Genomic DNA, 7,500 nt, shown 5'->3' with positions numbered 1-7,500 from the left:
ATGCAACTGTGAATTTTAGAAATTAAGCTTGGGAAATCTCCTCGCACCTCTATACAGCCAGTCAAAGTGGAAATGTTGGACATTGGCTGCCTATATGCTTACTATCTGACTACAAAACTTAGCAACAGCATACTCTCACTGGAAGAAGAGGACTCAGATGGTCAGAAATCTAACAGGGGCCAACTGCATGGAAGGCAGCTATGCTCACCACTGTACCACCATTGGTGGGACAAAGGCTTTTACAGCAAAGTCGGCAATTCACCTGGGTATTGAGACTGAAAAGAGCCCTGCATTTATAAAGTGAATGGGGCTGCCTCACTTCATCTACCTGTGAAGTTATACAATATTGCCCAGGAAGTTGAGATTTGCAATGTGACAACATACACAAGGAAGTGTCTTCTTAATCTACAATTTGTGTCAAAACATCAACTTAGAGGCTGCGCATTTTTATAAGCTGAACCAGAAATGTCTCAGCATGGAGGTTCTATGGTGAGGCCACCAAGTGGAAAAGTGTCTTTCGTTGTTGGCAGGGTTTGAACCTGCACGGGGAGACCACAATGGATTTCTAGTCCATCGCCTTAACCACTCGGCCACAACAACCTACGAGACAGTATTAAACCGACTTTCACAAATTCTAAGAACTGTCTCAATGGCTGCAAAAGACAATTACTGAGTGTACTTCTCTGTAACACAGCTGTTACATTTTGCTTGCCTTAGTTATACTTGGTGTATTCTTTCATTTGCTCGATGTATGTTTAGATTGCCAAGATTTTTTACTCAATAATCCTTTAACAGTGACCATAATACCTGATGGAGATGCGGGGGATTGAACCCCGGGCCTCATACATGCAAAGCACGCGCTCTACCACTGAGCTACATCCCCCACAAATCTTCACAAATAGTCTTTCTTTCTTCGAGATGCCTAAATAAAAGGCAAAATATGGCAAAAGACGATGGATGTAGATTTATCAATGCCCTTGTATAGTAATGTGAAATGCAACTGTGAATTTTAGAAATTAAGCTTGGGAAAACTCCTCGCACCTCTATACAGCCAGTCAAAGTGGAAATGTTGGACATTGGCTGCCTATATGCTTACTATCTGACTACAAAACTTAGCAACAGCATACTCTCACTGGAAGAAGAGGACTCAGATGGTCAGAAATCTAACAGGGGCCAACTGCATGGAAGGCAGCTATGCTCACCACTGTACCACCATTGGTGGGACAAAGGCTTTTACAGCAAAGTCGGCAATTCACCTGGGTATTGAGACTGAAAAGAACCCTGCATTTATAAAGTGAATGGGGCTGCCTCACTTCATCTACCTGTGAAGTTATACAATATTGCCCAGGAAGTTGAGATTTGCAATGTGACAACATACACAAGGAAGTGTCTTCTTAATCTACAATTTGTGTCAAAACATCAACTTAGAGGCTGCGCATTTTTATAAGCTGAACCAGAAATGTCTCAGCATGGAGGTTCTATGGTGAGGCCACCAAGTGGAAAAGTGTCTTTCGTTGTTGGCAGGGTTTGAACCTGCACGGGGAGACTACAATGGATTTCTAGTCCATCGCCTTAACCACTCGGCCACAACAACCTACGAGACAGTATTAAACCGACTTTCACAAATTCTAAGAACTGTCTCAATGGCTGCAAAAGACAATTACTGAGTGTACTTCTCTGTAACACAGCTGTTACATTTTGCTTGCCTTAGTTATACTTGGTGTATTCTTTCATTTGCTCGATGTATGTTTAGATTGCCAAGATTTTTTACTCAATAATCCTTTAACAGTGACCATAATACCTGATGGAGATGCAGGGGATTGAACCCCGGGCCTCATACATGCAAAGCACGCGCTCTACCACTGAGCTACATCCCCCACAAATCTTCACAAATAGTCTTTCTTTCTTCGAGATGCCTAAATAAAAGGCAAAATATGACAAAAGACGATGGATGTAGATTTATAAATGCCCTTGTATAGTACTGTGAAATGCAACTGTGAATTTTAGAAATTAAGCTTGGGAAAACTCCTCGCACCTCTATACAGCCAGTCAAAGTGGAAATGTTGGACATTGGCTGCCTATATGCTTACTATCTGACTACAAAACTTAGCAACAGTATACTCTCACTGGAAGAAGAGGACTCAGATGGTCGGAAATCTAACAGGGGCCAACTGCATGGAAGGCAGCTATGCTCACCACTGTACCACCATTGGTGGGACAAAGGCTTTTACAGCAAAGTCGGCAATTCACCTGGGTATTGAGACTGAAAAGAGCCCTGCATTTATAAAGTGAATGGGGCTGCCTCACTACATCTACCTGTGAAGTTATACAATATTGCCCAGGAAGTTGAGATTTGCAATGTGACAACATACACAAGGAAGTGTCTTCTTAATCAACAATTTGTGTCAAAACATCAACTTAGAGACTGCGCATTTTTATAAGCTGAACCAGAAATGTCTCAGCATGGAGGTTCTATGGTGAGGCCACCAAGTGGAAAAGTGTCTTTCGTTGTTGGCAGGGTTTGAACCTGCACGGGGAGACCACAATGGATTTCTAGTCCATCGCCTTAACCACTCGGCCACAACAACCTACGAGACAGTATTAAACCGACTTTCACAAATTCTAAGAACTGTCTCAATGGCTGCAAAAGACAATTACTGAGTGTACTTCTCTGTAACACAGCTGTTACATTTTGCTTGCCTTAGTTATACTTGGTGTATTCTTTCATTTGCTCGATGTATGTTTAGATTGCCAAGGTTTTTTACTCAATAATCCTTTAACAGTGACCATAATACCTGATGGAGATGCAGGGGATTGAGCCCCAGGACTCATACATGCAAAGCACGCGCTCTACCACTGAGCTACATCCCCCACAAATCTTCACAAATAGTCTTTCTTTCTTCGAGATGCCTAAATAAAAGGCAAAATATGGCAAAAGACGATGGATGTAGATTTATAAATGCCCTTGTATAGTAATGTGAAATGCAACTGTGAATTTTAGAAATTAAGCTTGGGAAATCTCCTCGCACCTCTATACAGCCAGTCAAAGTGGAAATGTTGGACATTGGCTGCCTATATGCTTACTATCTGACTACAAAACTTAGCAACAGCATACTCTCACTGGAAGAAGAGGACTCAGATGGTCAGAAATCTAACAGGGGCCAACTGCATGGAAGGCAGCTATGCTCACCACTGTACCACCATTGGTGGGACAAAGGCTTTTACAGCAAAGTCGGCAATTCACCTGGGTATTGAGACTGAAAAGAGCCCTGCATTTATAAAGTGAATGGGGCTGCCTCACTTCATCTACCTGTGAAGTTATACAATATTGCCCAGGAAGTTGAGATTTGCAATGTGACAACATACACAAGGAAGTGTCTTCTTAATCTACAATTTGTGTCAAAACATCAACTTAGAGGCTGCGCATTTTTATAAGCTGAACCAGAAATGTCTCAGCATGGAGGTTCTATGGTGAGGCCACCAAGTGGAAAAGTGTCTTTCGTTGTTGGCAGGGTTTGAACCTGCACGGGGAGACCACAATGGATTTCTAGTCCATCGCCTTAACCACTCGGCCACAACAACCTACGAGACAGTATTAAACCGACTTTCACAAATTCTAAGAACTGTCTCAATGGCTGCAAAAGACAATTACTGAGTGTACTTCTCTGTAACACAGCTGTTACATTTTGCTTGCCTTAGTTATACTTGGTGTATTCTTTCATTTGCTCGATGTATGTTTAGATTGCCAAGATTTTTTACTCAATAATCCTTTAACAGTGACCATAATACCTGATGGAGATGCGGGGGATTGAACCCCGGGCCTCATACATGCAAAGCACGCGCTCTACCACTGAGCTACATCCCCCACAAATCTTCACAAATAGTCTTTCTTTCTTCGAGATGCCTAAATAAAAGGCAAAATATGGCAAAAGACGATGGATGTAGATTTATCAATGCCCTTGTATAGTAATGTGAAATGCAACTGTGAATTTTAGAAATTAAGCTTGGGAAAACTCCTCGCACCTCTATACAGCCAGTCAAAGTGGAAATGTTGGACATTGGCTGCCTATATGCTTACTATCTGACTACAAAACTTAGCAACAGCATACTCTCACTGGAAGAAGAGGACTCAGATGGTCAGAAATCTAACAGGGGCCAACTGCATGGAAGGCAGCTATGCTCACCACTGTACCACCATTGGTGGGACAAAGGCTTTTACAGCAAAGTCGGCAATTCACCTGGGTATTGAGACTGAAAAGAACCCTGCATTTATAAAGTGAATGGGGCTGCCTCACTTCATCTACCTGTGAAGTTATACAATATTGCCCAGGAAGTTGAGATTTGCAATGTGACAACATACACAAGGAAGTGTCTTCTTAATCTACAATTTGTGTCAAAACATCAACTTAGAGGCTGCGCATTTTTATAAGCTGAACCAGAAATGTCTCAGCATGGAGGTTCTATGGTGAGGCCACCAAGTGGAAAAGTGTCTTTCGTTGTTGGCAGGGTTTGAACCTGCACGGGGAGACTACAATGGATTTCTAGTCCATCGCCTTAACCACTCGGCCACAACAACCTACGAGACAGTATTAAACCGACTTTCACAAATTCTAAGAACTGTCTCAATGGCTGCAAAAGACAATTACTGAGTGTACTTCTCTGTAACACAGCTGTTACATTTTGCTTGCCTTAGTTATACTTGGTGTATTCTTTCATTTGCTCGATGTATGTTTAGATTGCCAAGATTTTTTACTCAATAATCCTTTAACAGTGACCATAATACCTGATGGAGATGCAGGGGATTGAACCCCGGGCCTCATACATGCAAAGCACGCGCTCTACCACTGAGCTACATCCCCCACAAATCTTCACAAATAGTCTTTCTTTCTTCGAGATGCCTAAATAAAAGGCAAAATATGACAAAAGACGATGGATGTAGATTTATAAATGCCCTTGTATAGTACTGTGAAATGCAACTGTGAATTTTAGAAATTAAGCTTGGGAAAACTCCTCGCACCTCTATACAGCCAGTCAAAGTGGAAATGTTGGACATTGGCTGCCTATATGCTTACTATCTGACTACAAAACTTAGCAACAGTATACTCTCACTGGAAGAAGAGGACTCAGATGGTCGGAAATCTAACAGGGGCCAACTGCATGGAAGGCAGCTATGCTCACCACTGTACCACCATTGGTGGGACAAAGGCTTTTACAGCAAAGTCGGCAATTCACCTGGGTATTGAGACTGAAAAGAACCCTGCATTTATAAAGTGAATGGGGCTGCCTCACTTCATCTACCTGTGAAGTTATACAATATTGCCCAGGAAGTTGAGATTTGCAATGTGACAACATACACAAGGAAGTGTCTTCTTAATCTACAATTTGTGTCAAAACATCAACTTAGAGGCTGCGCATTTTTATAAGCTGAACCAGAAATGTCTCAGCATGGAGGTTCTATGGTGAGGCCACCAAGTGGAAAAGTGTCTTTCGTTGTTGGCAGGGTTTGAACCTGCACGGGGAGACTACAATGGATTTCTAGTCCATCGCCTTAACCACTCGGCCACAACAACCTACGAGACAGTATTAAACCGACTTTCACAAATTCTAAGAACTGTCTCAATGGCTGCAAAAGACAATTACTGAGTGTACTTCTCTGTAACACAGCTGTTACATTTTGCTTGCCTTAGTTATACTTGGTGTATTCTTTCATTTGCTCGATGTATGTTTAGATTGCCAAGATTTTTTACTCAATAATCCTTTAACAGTCACCATAATACCTGATGGAGATGCGGGGGATTGAACCCCGGGCCTCATACATGCAAAGCACGCGCTCTACCACTGAGCTACATCCCCCACAAATCTTCACAAATAGTCTTTCTTTCTTCGAGATGCCTAAATAAAAGGCAAAATATGGCAAAAGACGATGGATGTAGATTTATCAATGCCCTTGTATAGTAATGTGAAATGCAACTGTGAATTTTAGAAATTAAGCTTGGGAAAACTCCTCGCACCTCTATACAGCCAGTCAAAGTGGAAATGTTGGACATTGGCTGCCTATATGCTTACTATCTGACTACAAAACTTAGCAACAGCATACTCTCACTGGAAGAAGAGGACTCAGATGGTCAGAAATCTAACAGGGGCCAACTGCATGGAAGGCAGCTATGCTCACCACTGTACCACCATTGGTGGGACAAAGGCTTTTACAGCAAAGTCGGCAATTCACCTGGGTATTGAGACTGAAAAGAACCCTGCATTTATAAAGTGAATGGGGCTGCCTCACTTCATCTACCTGTGAAGTTATACAATATTGCCCAGGAAGTTGAGATTTGCAATGTGACAACATACACAAGGAAGTGTCTTCTTAATCTACAATTTGTGTCAAAACATCAACTTAGAGGCTGCGCATTTTTATAAGCTGAACCAGAAATGTCTCAGCATGGAGGTTCTATGGTGAGGCCACCAAGTGGAAAAGTGTCTTTCGTTGTTGGCAGGGTTTGAACCTGCACGGGGAGACTACAATGGATTTCTAGTCCATCGCCTTAACCACTCGGCCACAACAACCTACGAGACAGTATTAAACCGACTTTCACAAATTCTAAGAACTGTCTCAATGGCTACAAAAGACAATTACTGAGTGTACTTCTCTGTAACACAGCTGTTACATTTTGCTTGCCTTAGTTATACTTGGTGTATTCTTTCATTTGCTCGATGTATGTTTAGATTGCCAAGATTTTTTACTCAATAATCCTTTAACAGTGACCATAATACCTGATGGAGATGCGGGGGATTGAACCCCGGGCCTCATACATGCAAAGCACGCGCTCTACCACTGAGCTACATCCCCCACAAATCTTCACAAATAGTCTTTCTTTCTTCGAGATGCCTAAATAAAAGGCAAAATGTGGCAAAAGACGATGGATGTAGATTTATAAATGCCCTTGTATAGTACTGTGAAATGCAACTGTGAATTTTAGAAATTAAGCTTGGGAAAACTCCTCGCACCTCTATACAGCCAGTCAAAGTGGAAATGTTGGACATTGGCTGCCTATATGCTTACTATCTGACTACAAAACTTAGCAACAGTATACTCTCACTGGAAGAAGAGGACTCAGATGGTCGGAAATCTAACAGGGGCCAACTGCTTGGAAGGCAGCTATGCTCACCACTGTACCACCATTGGTGGGACAAAGGCTTTTACAGCAAAGTCGGCAATTCACCTGGGTATTGAGACTGAAAAGAACCCTGCATTTATAAAGTGAATGGGGCTGCCTCACTTCATCTACCTGTGAAGTTATACAATATTGCCCAGGAAGTTGAGATTTGCAATGTGACAACATACACAAGGAAGTGTCTTCTTAATCTACAATTTGTGTCAAAACATCAACTTAGAGGCTGCGCATTTTTATAAGCTGAACCAGAAATGTCTCAGCATGGAGGTTCTATGGTGAGGCCACCAAGTGGAAAAGTGTCTTTCGTTGTTGGCAGGGTTTGAACCTG

General features: G+C 42.1%; 14 non-coding genes across 14 annotated transcripts in view; all 14 read right to left on the bottom strand.

The window, feature by feature from the left end:
* Positions 1 to 518: 518 nt before the first annotated feature.
* On the bottom strand, positions 519 to 600 carry trnas-aga (transfer RNA serine (anticodon AGA)). Its single transcript has one exon. It is a non-coding gene; the product is annotated as a tRNA-Ser (tRNA).
* A 211-nt stretch (positions 601 to 811) lies between these two features.
* trnaa-ugc (transfer RNA alanine (anticodon UGC)) lies at positions 812 to 883 on the bottom strand. The gene has a single exon. It is a non-coding gene; the product is annotated as a tRNA-Ala (tRNA).
* A 629-nt stretch (positions 884 to 1,512) lies between these two features.
* Positions 1,513 to 1,594, bottom strand: trnas-aga (transfer RNA serine (anticodon AGA)). Its single transcript has one exon. It is a non-coding gene; the product is annotated as a tRNA-Ser (tRNA).
* Positions 1,595 to 1,805: 211 nt separating this feature from the next.
* Positions 1,806 to 1,877, bottom strand: trnaa-ugc (transfer RNA alanine (anticodon UGC)). The gene has a single exon. It is a non-coding gene; the product is annotated as a tRNA-Ala (tRNA).
* Positions 1,878 to 2,506: 629 nt separating this feature from the next.
* Positions 2,507 to 2,588, bottom strand: trnas-aga (transfer RNA serine (anticodon AGA)). The gene has a single exon. It is a non-coding gene; the product is annotated as a tRNA-Ser (tRNA).
* A 912-nt stretch (positions 2,589 to 3,500) lies between these two features.
* trnas-aga (transfer RNA serine (anticodon AGA)) lies at positions 3,501 to 3,582 on the bottom strand. Its single transcript has one exon. It is a non-coding gene; the product is annotated as a tRNA-Ser (tRNA).
* Positions 3,583 to 3,793: 211 nt separating this feature from the next.
* trnaa-ugc (transfer RNA alanine (anticodon UGC)) lies at positions 3,794 to 3,865 on the bottom strand. The gene has a single exon. It is a non-coding gene; the product is annotated as a tRNA-Ala (tRNA).
* Positions 3,866 to 4,494: 629 nt separating this feature from the next.
* Positions 4,495 to 4,576, bottom strand: trnas-aga (transfer RNA serine (anticodon AGA)). The gene has a single exon. It is a non-coding gene; the product is annotated as a tRNA-Ser (tRNA).
* Positions 4,577 to 4,787: 211 nt separating this feature from the next.
* On the bottom strand, positions 4,788 to 4,859 carry trnaa-ugc (transfer RNA alanine (anticodon UGC)). The gene has a single exon. It is a non-coding gene; the product is annotated as a tRNA-Ala (tRNA).
* Positions 4,860 to 5,488: 629 nt separating this feature from the next.
* On the bottom strand, positions 5,489 to 5,570 carry trnas-aga (transfer RNA serine (anticodon AGA)). The gene has a single exon. It is a non-coding gene; the product is annotated as a tRNA-Ser (tRNA).
* A 211-nt stretch (positions 5,571 to 5,781) lies between these two features.
* On the bottom strand, positions 5,782 to 5,853 carry trnaa-ugc (transfer RNA alanine (anticodon UGC)). The gene has a single exon. It is a non-coding gene; the product is annotated as a tRNA-Ala (tRNA).
* A 629-nt stretch (positions 5,854 to 6,482) lies between these two features.
* Positions 6,483 to 6,564, bottom strand: trnas-aga (transfer RNA serine (anticodon AGA)). The gene has a single exon. It is a non-coding gene; the product is annotated as a tRNA-Ser (tRNA).
* A 211-nt stretch (positions 6,565 to 6,775) lies between these two features.
* trnaa-ugc (transfer RNA alanine (anticodon UGC)) lies at positions 6,776 to 6,847 on the bottom strand. Its single transcript has one exon. It is a non-coding gene; the product is annotated as a tRNA-Ala (tRNA).
* A 629-nt stretch (positions 6,848 to 7,476) lies between these two features.
* Positions 7,477 to 7,500, bottom strand: part of trnas-aga (transfer RNA serine (anticodon AGA)) — an 82-nt gene continuing 58 nt past the window's right edge. The window contains exon 1 of the tRNA in view: positions 7,477 to 7,500. This exon is cut by the window's right edge and continues 58 nt beyond it. This is a non-coding gene — a tRNA (tRNA-Ser).

This window comes from Anarhichas minor, unplaced genomic scaffold (genome assembly GCF_050575085.1).
Source record: "Anarhichas minor isolate MPS153535 unplaced genomic scaffold, ASM5057508v1 ptg000036l, whole genome shotgun sequence".
NCBI lineage: Eukaryota > Metazoa > Chordata > Actinopteri > Perciformes > Anarhichadidae > Anarhichas > Anarhichas minor.
Note: the sequence above shows the minus strand (reverse complement) of the source record. Positions and strands in the feature narration are given on the sequence as shown.